Here is a 9,000-nt window from a genome sequence, read left to right on the forward strand (position 1 = left end):
TATATAGAAAATAATATTATATATGAAAAAATACATAATATGTAAAAGTATCTTATTAAGTGCATGCACTGGTGGGTGTTAGAGAAGGTCTTACGTATTAAACATTAAAAACACGGGGGTTTTGCAGTCAAGCCCAGGCCTGGGTGGTACACTCACAGCCAGAACGTGCTATGGCTCACGTCGTAAATAAATACAGCACATTTTGCATTAGGATTATAACATATTTGCCCTGTGCTACGGTGTGTGTATCTCAATGCACTGATTTTCCCATTGCCAAGTCACCGTTACCAGGGGACACCGCATGCGGGGTGTCCCTGGGTGGCCGGGAGCTCTTCTGGAAGGGGCGGGGGGCTGTTGGGATGGGGGGGCTGTTGGCTGTGGGCCGATGGCTGAAAAGAAGCGAGATGGTGAGCAGCTGCGGGGCTGGCGGGATAAACTGCCCTAATCCAGGTCATGTTGCCAGCCGGTCCCCAGCTGCGCTACGGGCCACTGTGGGGCTTTCAGCAACATCTGGCGCTTGCTAGTGATGACATTATAGTCATCCTCAAAAAAAAAAACCCAAAACCCCAAACCCTGCGGGGAAGGCAGTGCGTGCAGATGCAGCACTGCCGGGGCTGAAGGCAGGGAGGAGGGCTGCGGGCTGGGGGGCTGCCGATGCTGGAAGTCCCGCACTGGGAGTTCTGGCCACCCTATCGCCGTCCCCTGTGTCGGCTCACCTGGGTGGGTGTCACACGAGGGTTGGCAAGAGGGACACTGCAAACCCCCTGGCTAAAAGCTGCCACGTCTGAAGGGTCCCTGTAGCCTCTGGGAACAGAAAGCGCTTGAGAGCGGCGCTGAGCCGCAGCACATGCAAAAATTAAAATCCAAATATGAGGACACTGGGCTGAGGTCTCTTCCCTCTGCCTGTCCCATCCACCCCTTCGGGGCAGGGGTCCCACCTCCCCTTACAGGCAGTGCCAGCTGTTTTTTGAGTGGCGGGGAATATCGTTTAAGCTGCAGGAGCGCTTTGAGCTGCAAAATCATCGTTGGTGGGTTTCTTCTGCCCCGTGCCTTCGACAACCGAGCATCTTCCAGCAGCATCACTGCAGGTGATGCCACCCTCCCAGGAGAACCCAGAGGGGACCAGGTCCACAGAGATGGAGCTGCTTGGGGTGAGGCCACCTCCTAATGGGGTCACTGAGCTCCGTGTGTCCCCAAAAGGCTGCAGCTGCCTGTCACCCAGGTCCTGCCCTGCCGAATGGGTTAAGCCGGGCAGATCTAAGTCACTGAAAAAATCTTTATCCTTTTAATAAGGATCGCTCAGCAGCTCTGAAGAGCAGGTCGGTTTTGGCCTGCAGAAAGGGATGGGGAGAGAAATGAGCGCTAGGGAAGGCAGACACAGGGATTGGTTTGTCCTGTCTTTTTTAAAAGCCGTCATGAACTGGGTGGTAACCTGCAAGCGCTGTCAAATCCTTGTGAGCAGCCAGGGAGCCGCTGGGGGCCTGCAGCAGGAGGTCGTTTGGCTGCTGATGGAAAGAAAGCAGCAAGTCAGACCATGAGAGAGCCGTGGATACGATCGAGCAGGGGGTGTGTTAAAACCGTTGGAGATTTTAACGTGGTGTGGCAGGAGAGCTGCCGCCACTGGCACTGTAGGATAGCTCAAACCCAGGGTAAAAATTTTTATAATTGAAAAAAACCACAACAAAAAAAAAGAGAGTGAAGCTCGCTGCACCCAGGCAGGTGCAGAACCAGGGTTTGCTGGGCTGGACCCACCACAGGCGCTGACATTTTAGAAACGGCGGCGCAGACAGAAATCGGAGCTGCTGCTCCGGAGCGCAGACCCTTTCCCCGGAGTTCAAAATAGATCTGCTGGCGTCTCAGCTGCTCTGCTCCCACCGGCCGGGCGAGGTGGTCTACGTGGATGGTCACGGAGGGGTGGCTTTCCTGAGAGCTGCTCTTCCGAGCGCATTTCCACCCCGGGGTGTTGCAGGGCAGCAGCCTCCATGCACAGATTTTCTTTACTTGAGCCTTTCATTAGCAGGTGCCACAGGCGCCCAAACTCTGCCTTCAGTCCTCAGCAGGCTGTTGGCGTGCAGGGGTTAACGAAGCAGGGACAAACCCGTGCTCCTGCCTGGGAAGGTGCAGAGGTTTGCAAAGGAGCCCAGAGGAAGCATCGATTTTGTCCAAATCTGTAGCTGATTGTGGCTCCTTGTTTACGGATCTGGGAATTGGCAGCAGAGGGATTAAAAGCGGCGTGTTTAGCTGTGAAAGGAGAACTTCCCCCTCCCTGCACTAGCGCTGTGGCTCTTGTAGAGGCCGCGCTGCACTGCATCCGTCACGGCTGGCGTTACCAGCTCTGTGGGAACCGCCTGCACGCAGCTGGCTCCTGGAGCTCCTGCACACAAGCCCACCTCCCCAGCCTTGAACCCCTCCGAGCGTGGGCCCCTCATGCTGAGTATTATCTCGGGGCACGCAGGAGCCAGGCAGGGTGGCTCTGCCATCGCCCGCAGCTGGCTGGAGCCAAGGGGAATCCGCCACAGCACAGTTTTGAAAGGAAAAACTGAATTTTTGTGGACGACTTGAGTACAGGGTGACCTTGCTGAGAGGCCATGGGGTGTAGCTGGGGGTGGGCACATTCCTGCGAGGTGGTGAGGACTTTATTCCAGCAGTCTCTGGACTTTGACCTGTGGAGGCTTGTGGTCAGCACGTATAAATACTGTAGGGCAAAGCTAACAGTGGAAGTCAACCCTGGCAGTGAAAATGGGCACCGAGGCTGCGGGTGAAGCGTGCTGCATCGGACAGTGCGTAACAAAACCCGGCAGCGCTGGTTTACAGAAAGGCAACAGGTGCTTGACTTTGGGCCATGACTCACTCAGGTTCCCACAGGTAAGTGGATGTTGGGAGAATTATCAATATGGTAATTGTATCATCAATGTCTGCATTGCGGGATGTCAATCTCGCGGGATGTCAATCCCGCAATGTCAACATCTGCGGGATGTATTTCCCGCATGGGGATAAAGCCAGGAACCCTCTTTCAGAGGAGACTCTGGGCAACAAACCCTCATTTGTCACTTCTTATGGGATCCTGCCCACGCCACAGACTCAGGCCATCCCAGATGTGCTCCCACCATCCCGTGGGGAGAGGCGAGGAGCCTGTGTTTGTCTGTGGCAGCCTGTGCTCTCAAACCTCAGAAGCAAATGTGTCCTTCTTACCCAAAAAATGATCCAGCTGGATATTTCCTTAGGGAGACAGCCCTGGTAGCCTCCATCATCCCCAGCTGGGCATGCCAGTGGCTGAGTCAGTGTGCTGTGTCTCACGCTGCTGTGGGAGGGTTTGCCATCTGGCAAAGCCACGCAGTGATGGTGAAGGGCATCTAACTTCAAGCATCTAACTTCAGTCCTGGTGTGGCCCAAGCTTTATTTTCCTACACCTCTGTTCCCTGAAAGCAGCAACTCACTGGGCGAGAGCAAATGCCAGAAATAAGCTTGGCTCACTGGCACGAGCTTTACAGAGATGGTTTAGGGGACACGGTTTTTCCCTGAGACTCTCTATTTCTCCTGTTTGGATGCTCACAGGTGTCCTGTAGAGCCTTATCTTCCCAAAAATTCAGTAGCTCTACCGTGTATCAGGTCTTCCTTTGGCCCTGGGCATGGGAGGGGACACTCCTGCCCTTGCCCAGCAGCCTCCCGGTGACTGCCTGGTGGATGTGGGTCCCTCAAGGCACCCAACAGTGAATTCATAGAATCATAGAATCTTCATGGTTGGAAAGGACCTTTGAGATCATCGAGTCCAATCATACACAAAAAAACCCCATACAATCTGTCACTAGAGCATGCTAGGATCCTTTGGGATCCTCCTGGGAGAGGGATGTCACACAAATGCCGATGACATAAATGCCTCTCACTGTGGACTCCTGCCTGTGCATTACCAGAGCCTGGTTGGAGGTGGGCAGAGCGCAAGTCTAACAGCAATAACAGTGACACCCAGCAATGTACGCTGTTCTTCTCATCTTTAAAGCATTAGCTGGTGGGAATTAATCCTCATACCAGGCAGGCAAGTCTCATGACCCTCGCTCTACAGAGAGACAGAGTAAGTGATGTGATGAAGGGTGAATCAGGTCATGGCTGCAATGAAATCACGGCAGTTCCTGCCTGCCTGTCCCGTGACCATTAGACCGTATGTACTCATCAAGGAGGTAGCCGGCATCCAAGGAGGTGCGGGAGCCAGCCTCTCCTCTGGCAGCAAGTCACGCAGCCCGTGGGGAGGTGCTGGGCCATGACTCACCTTTGGAAGGAGGTTCCAGCACTGGATGTGGCGAGGGAGTTGCGAGGTGCATACTCCAACGACTCGCTGCCGGGCTCCGGCAGTACGAGACCACCCAGTTAAGGATGCTGAAAGGCCGAGGGAAGCATCTCCTGGCAGGATCAGGGTGCCAGACTTTTTCTGTGTTGGCTTTGAAAGCCCAAGCCCAAGATTTTAACCCTCTGGATGGGGTCTTGGCTGCTGATGTTGGGGTGAGAGGGCCGTTTGTGTAAATCACTCGCGGGGACTTAAGCCAGGAGACTGGCCCCAAGAGTGGATTTGGTCTCACCAGCTGCTGCCTGACCTTGGGCGAGTTACTTGATCTCCCCAGGGAGAAGCCTGCTCTGCACTGAAACGGGAGGGAGAGGAATAACATAGTTTCCTGGGCAAATACCTGCAAGCGGGCTTGGTGTGAAAATAGAAAAAGCAAAATGACGCCCGGGCTTTGCCTCGGTTAGCAGGAACGTACCCCTAAACGCGGGGTGATGTGGTTAGGACAGATAATAGAGAGGAGAAAGCCGCAACAGTACTGGCAGTTCCCCGTGCACAAAAGACAAACAGCGGGGTGTTGTCTGCGAGCCAACTTCCACGTACGTTGCACGCCATGGGCCAGCCCATCCTCCCTCCTCCCCGCGCCATAGGTAGCTCTAAAGGAGGACAGAGGCTGGCAGTGAATTAATGCCAGCAAACCGACTGAAAAGAGGAGCAGCCCGAGGGACTCCTGCCTTGTCAATTTGGAAGTATATCCGGGAATTACTTCTGGCTTGTATTAAATTGTGCACGATGTAGCTGGCGGCAGGCTTGGGGATTTGATTTCACAGAAAATATATATTTTCCATGTCAAAGGGTGTCTCCGCCTCCCGCCCGCTGGGTTAAGCCCAGGATTTTGCAGCCAGGAGTTGTTAGTACTTGACATTCAGTTCCACAATGGAGAAGAGCAGGAGTCCAGAGCTACGGTGGGCAAGCGGCCAGCGGCGCCTGAGCCGGCTGTGGCGACAGTCCTGCAGGACACAGGTTTCTCTGTGGGACAGCAACGCACCAAGCCCAGAGCTAGACCAGCTCCGGGGCCTCCCCGAGGTCCACGTTGGTGTGTGTGCTGCACCGCCAGCGATGGGGAAAGCAAAAGGCACCGAAATGCCCTACATTCTGAGGGTATCGCACCCGCAAAGATCAAGTCAGCAGTGGGGTTGGCTTGGCCTGGCTTTGTAGTACAGGTCATGGCTGACCTCCTAGAATAATCAGTGAGGTCTTATAATTACCCCAGGGACATCACATAGTGGCCATAGCTTTCGTCTCTTCTGTCCTTGTGGCACATCATGGCTGTGGCTCTTATAATGGGTCTGAAGTTTGTTACTGGTACTGCGGTGTTTTCTGTGGCTTTTGTGGCCCCCTGTGACACAAACATCGCTGCCTGGGTGCCTGCAGTCTCAGGGGGCCCAGCTTGGAGACCCAAATTCTGCCTTCTTTCACCCACTGATGTTTAACCCTGAGTACTCCCTTTTGCAGCCTCCTTGCATCTTAATTTTCCTGTCTCTAAAGGGGTTTGGAGCCTTCAGAGGTGGAAGAATGATGCAGTCCAAGGGTAGAGCCTGCTGCAGAGGACGGATGTTCCTGGAAGGGAAGGTAGGGACACAGGCGGAGGGAACAGAGTGAAATTTCTGTCCTTCTGTCCCCGCAGCAGCCTGCAGAAAGCAGCTGTTTCCATCGGGTGAAGAGCCGTCCCCAGGCAGGGCAGTTTCCGAAGGTGAGAGGTGGCCTCAGGCGAGGTCTGGGGAGGTGCCAGGGGGTAACAGCCCTGCCCATTGGGCATGCTGCCCGCTCCAGGCCTCCCATCAACACCACGGGGGAGGAAATCTGAAGGTAACCCCTTGCTGTTGGACCACACAGCACATCTGCCCTCCCTTGCGGGCTCTGAAAGTAGTTGTTTGTCTCACCGGTCATTAAGCAAATGCAGATTTTATGGTCATGCTATAGAAACCACCGCAGAGGAAGCAGCCCGGGAAGTTGTTCCTGGCTGGATTTGAAGGTGCCCTTTAGCTGACCTTACGTGTTTCTAACCCAGAACTACCTGTTTTACAGAACAGCTCATTTTTCCATATGCGAGCAAGCCCTCTCCTGCACCAGCAGCTGCTTTCCACAAGAGCCGGAGCTTCGACCGCTCGGTCTCAATGAAGAGCCCAGGGGAGTTTCTCGGGATGCTCGCCTCCGTGTCTGCGGCAAGCTCCAGCCTGGGTTGTTCTACATTTTGCTTACCTCAACACCACCCTGGCAGCCTCGGCGGGATGCAGGGAGCATCCCTGCCTGACGGGCAGGCCGTACGAAGCTGCTCCGGGGTGGCTTGGTCTCGTGGGTGGCCGGCGCCCGGCTGAGCCGCAGGAGCAGGCTGCAAAGGGCAGCGGGGTGATTTGCTGCATAAAAACCCCCGTGGAGGGAGGAGCGTGGTTATTAGAGAGTTCCGATCCTCCTCCCTGTTGGTAGGATACACAACTTTTCCTAAACACAGCCCGTCCAGCTGCATTCCTGAAGCACACATTCCTTGCCAGCGTAGCTCACCCGGAGTGTGGCCAGGAATAGCGTTGCGGCTTCGTGTGGGACCTCTCCCAAATGCATCTTTAATTGAACAGGGCCACTTGGCCCGTGTGCTTGAACTCAGACCAGGAGAGAAGTATTGTAATGACTGGTCTTTTTGCCATTTTCTACCCAACGCCATCTATTCTTTATCTCTCACATCTATGACTATAAGCACCACCACTCTTTCAGCTTCATTTGCTGTTTCTTGAGCATCTGATGGAAGCTGTGCATGTACTTCTGTCCTCTGTTGGGCTGTGCATCGGGCCAGCGCGGGTGCTGGTGAGCAGGGACACTGGTGGAGCCGACTTCTTGAGTTCATATAGTTAAGGCTTGTTGTCGTGCAGCTGGAGGTACTAATTTCTGTCTCTAAAACCACATAGCTGAGATTCAACTGGCTACACATAGCCACAAAGAATGCTTTGCTGGAAGGGCAGTCACCAGCTTTCTGATTTTTATCGTAAGTCTTGTGATAGCTGGCTTTCTTTTGACAGCACCAATATCTGGAGCATAGTTTTGGGGTGAGAAGCTCAGCTTTCGGTTTAAACCTGGAATGCACATTTGCAGCCCTGACAGCTGGGCTCCCGTGGCTCAAAAAATGCAAAATACCCTGTGCTTTGGTTAAGAAGACAATCAAAAGGGAATATTATGTTTTTTAAGGCTAAGTTGTGATCCTTGAGTACTTGGCACTGGCAATCTCAGGGAAAGATGCCAGTGTACCAGGCCTTTTTGTTATGGAGAAGCTACCCATAATTTTGAGATCCGAGACTGCAGTGATTTAGGTGTCCCGGAATAGGTGACAAATTCTCCCCTTCACTCCGAAAAAGTGCTGAGAAGGGCACAGCTGCAGTGGTGAGCTCACTGGGCCACCTCTCATGCCCAGGACCTTTTAGAGGAGCAGGTAGGAGGCATCAGACCAGGTTGGCTCCTTTCCCTTGCCCTGCCTATCACTGCCCACAGGCAACCTTAACGCCAACGCTCTTAATCTAAATACATAAAAGTAAGTTATTTTTATAACCCTTTCCTTTTTTTATGAACAGTTGCAAGAAAGAGGAACGTTTTCTGCTGAAGACCACTGCACATGTGAGATTTTCCCTTCCAGTAGGTATTACGAAGACATATCTTGGGGGCTTTGGCTTCATCTCCCGCAGGCTTGGTATTGCTCCAGTAGAGGCAAAGACTTTGTGGCTCAGCAACCACAGTTTTCAATCCGCTTTTTTGTGCTTCCCTGTGCTGTGTGCAGACATAATCACAGTGGTCAGTCCTTGCTTTCAACTTCCCCCTCGCTGCCTTGTGATGTTTACATGGTGTGTAGTGTTCTGCAAGCTTCAGATAAACAGAAATAAAAATCAGTGTTGGTTTGCTTTATAAGAGTAACCCCTGGAGTCAGCAGCCATTCACTGGTTGTAACCTTTAACTCTCGCACCGAGAAGTGACTTTACAGAAGAAATAAATAGCGTATCGACTTAGGGTTCCCATGTGTCACACTGTTTTCACATGAAAGCATTAACAAACTAAACGCAGCAAGGGAAAGAAGCAATAAAGCATCTGGACTTTCTTGGCCAGGCATGGAGTAGAGCGTGCCTGATTTTTCCAGGAAGCAAGTGGATTTGAAGAGAAAGTGCCAAGGAGTCACAGCAGCATCACTGTTATTACAAGGAGGGGATTTTCAGCACACACTGTGCCGAAATGACAATGTGTGGCTGCTACATCTTCAGGATCTTTTAGTCTTTGTGCAGGCAATGGGAGCCCAGCTCCTAGAAGATGCTGGAAAAGGGGAAGCAGCCTAGAAATAGCCCAAGAGTCCTACTCTCCAGGGTGTTTTTCATCAGCCCAGAGCTGGCAGCTGCAAGGAAAGGGCACAACAGTGGTACCTGCAACAGAAGGAATAAATTCAGAGTTTAAGTCCCTATTTCTTTGGCTGCAGTTAACTCTTTTCCGAGTTCTAGCTGGGAAAGAGGCAGTCTTGTTCTTGTAAAATAGAAGGAAGATCTAAGTAATACCAGATCTGTCTTTATAAATACAGATCTAGTGGCTTGATTATTAAATTTTAAAATATAATTAGAACTGCAGGAAATAATGCAACTTGCTGCTTTGAGGACCTTCCCATTCAAAAGAGAAGTCGTGTCTCTCAATTGGGGCTAATACTG

At 52.5% G+C, this 9,000-nt stretch overlaps 1 long non-coding RNA gene across 1 annotated transcript; it reads left to right on the forward strand.

Moving 5' to 3' along the window:
* Positions 1-2,716: 2,716 nt before the first annotated feature.
* LOC141738481 (uncharacterized) lies at positions 2,717-8,225 on the forward strand. Its single transcript, XR_012585400.1, has 3 exons — positions 2,717-2,865; positions 5,822-5,905; positions 6,362-8,225. It is a non-coding gene; the product is annotated as an uncharacterized LOC141738481 (long non-coding RNA).
* The last annotated feature ends 775 nt before the right edge of the window (positions 8,226-9,000 follow it).

The sequence above is a fragment of the Larus michahellis genome, chromosome 2 (genome assembly GCF_964199755.1).
Source record: "Larus michahellis chromosome 2, bLarMic1.1, whole genome shotgun sequence".
Classification (NCBI taxonomy): Eukaryota; Metazoa; Chordata; class Aves; order Charadriiformes; family Laridae; genus Larus; species Larus michahellis.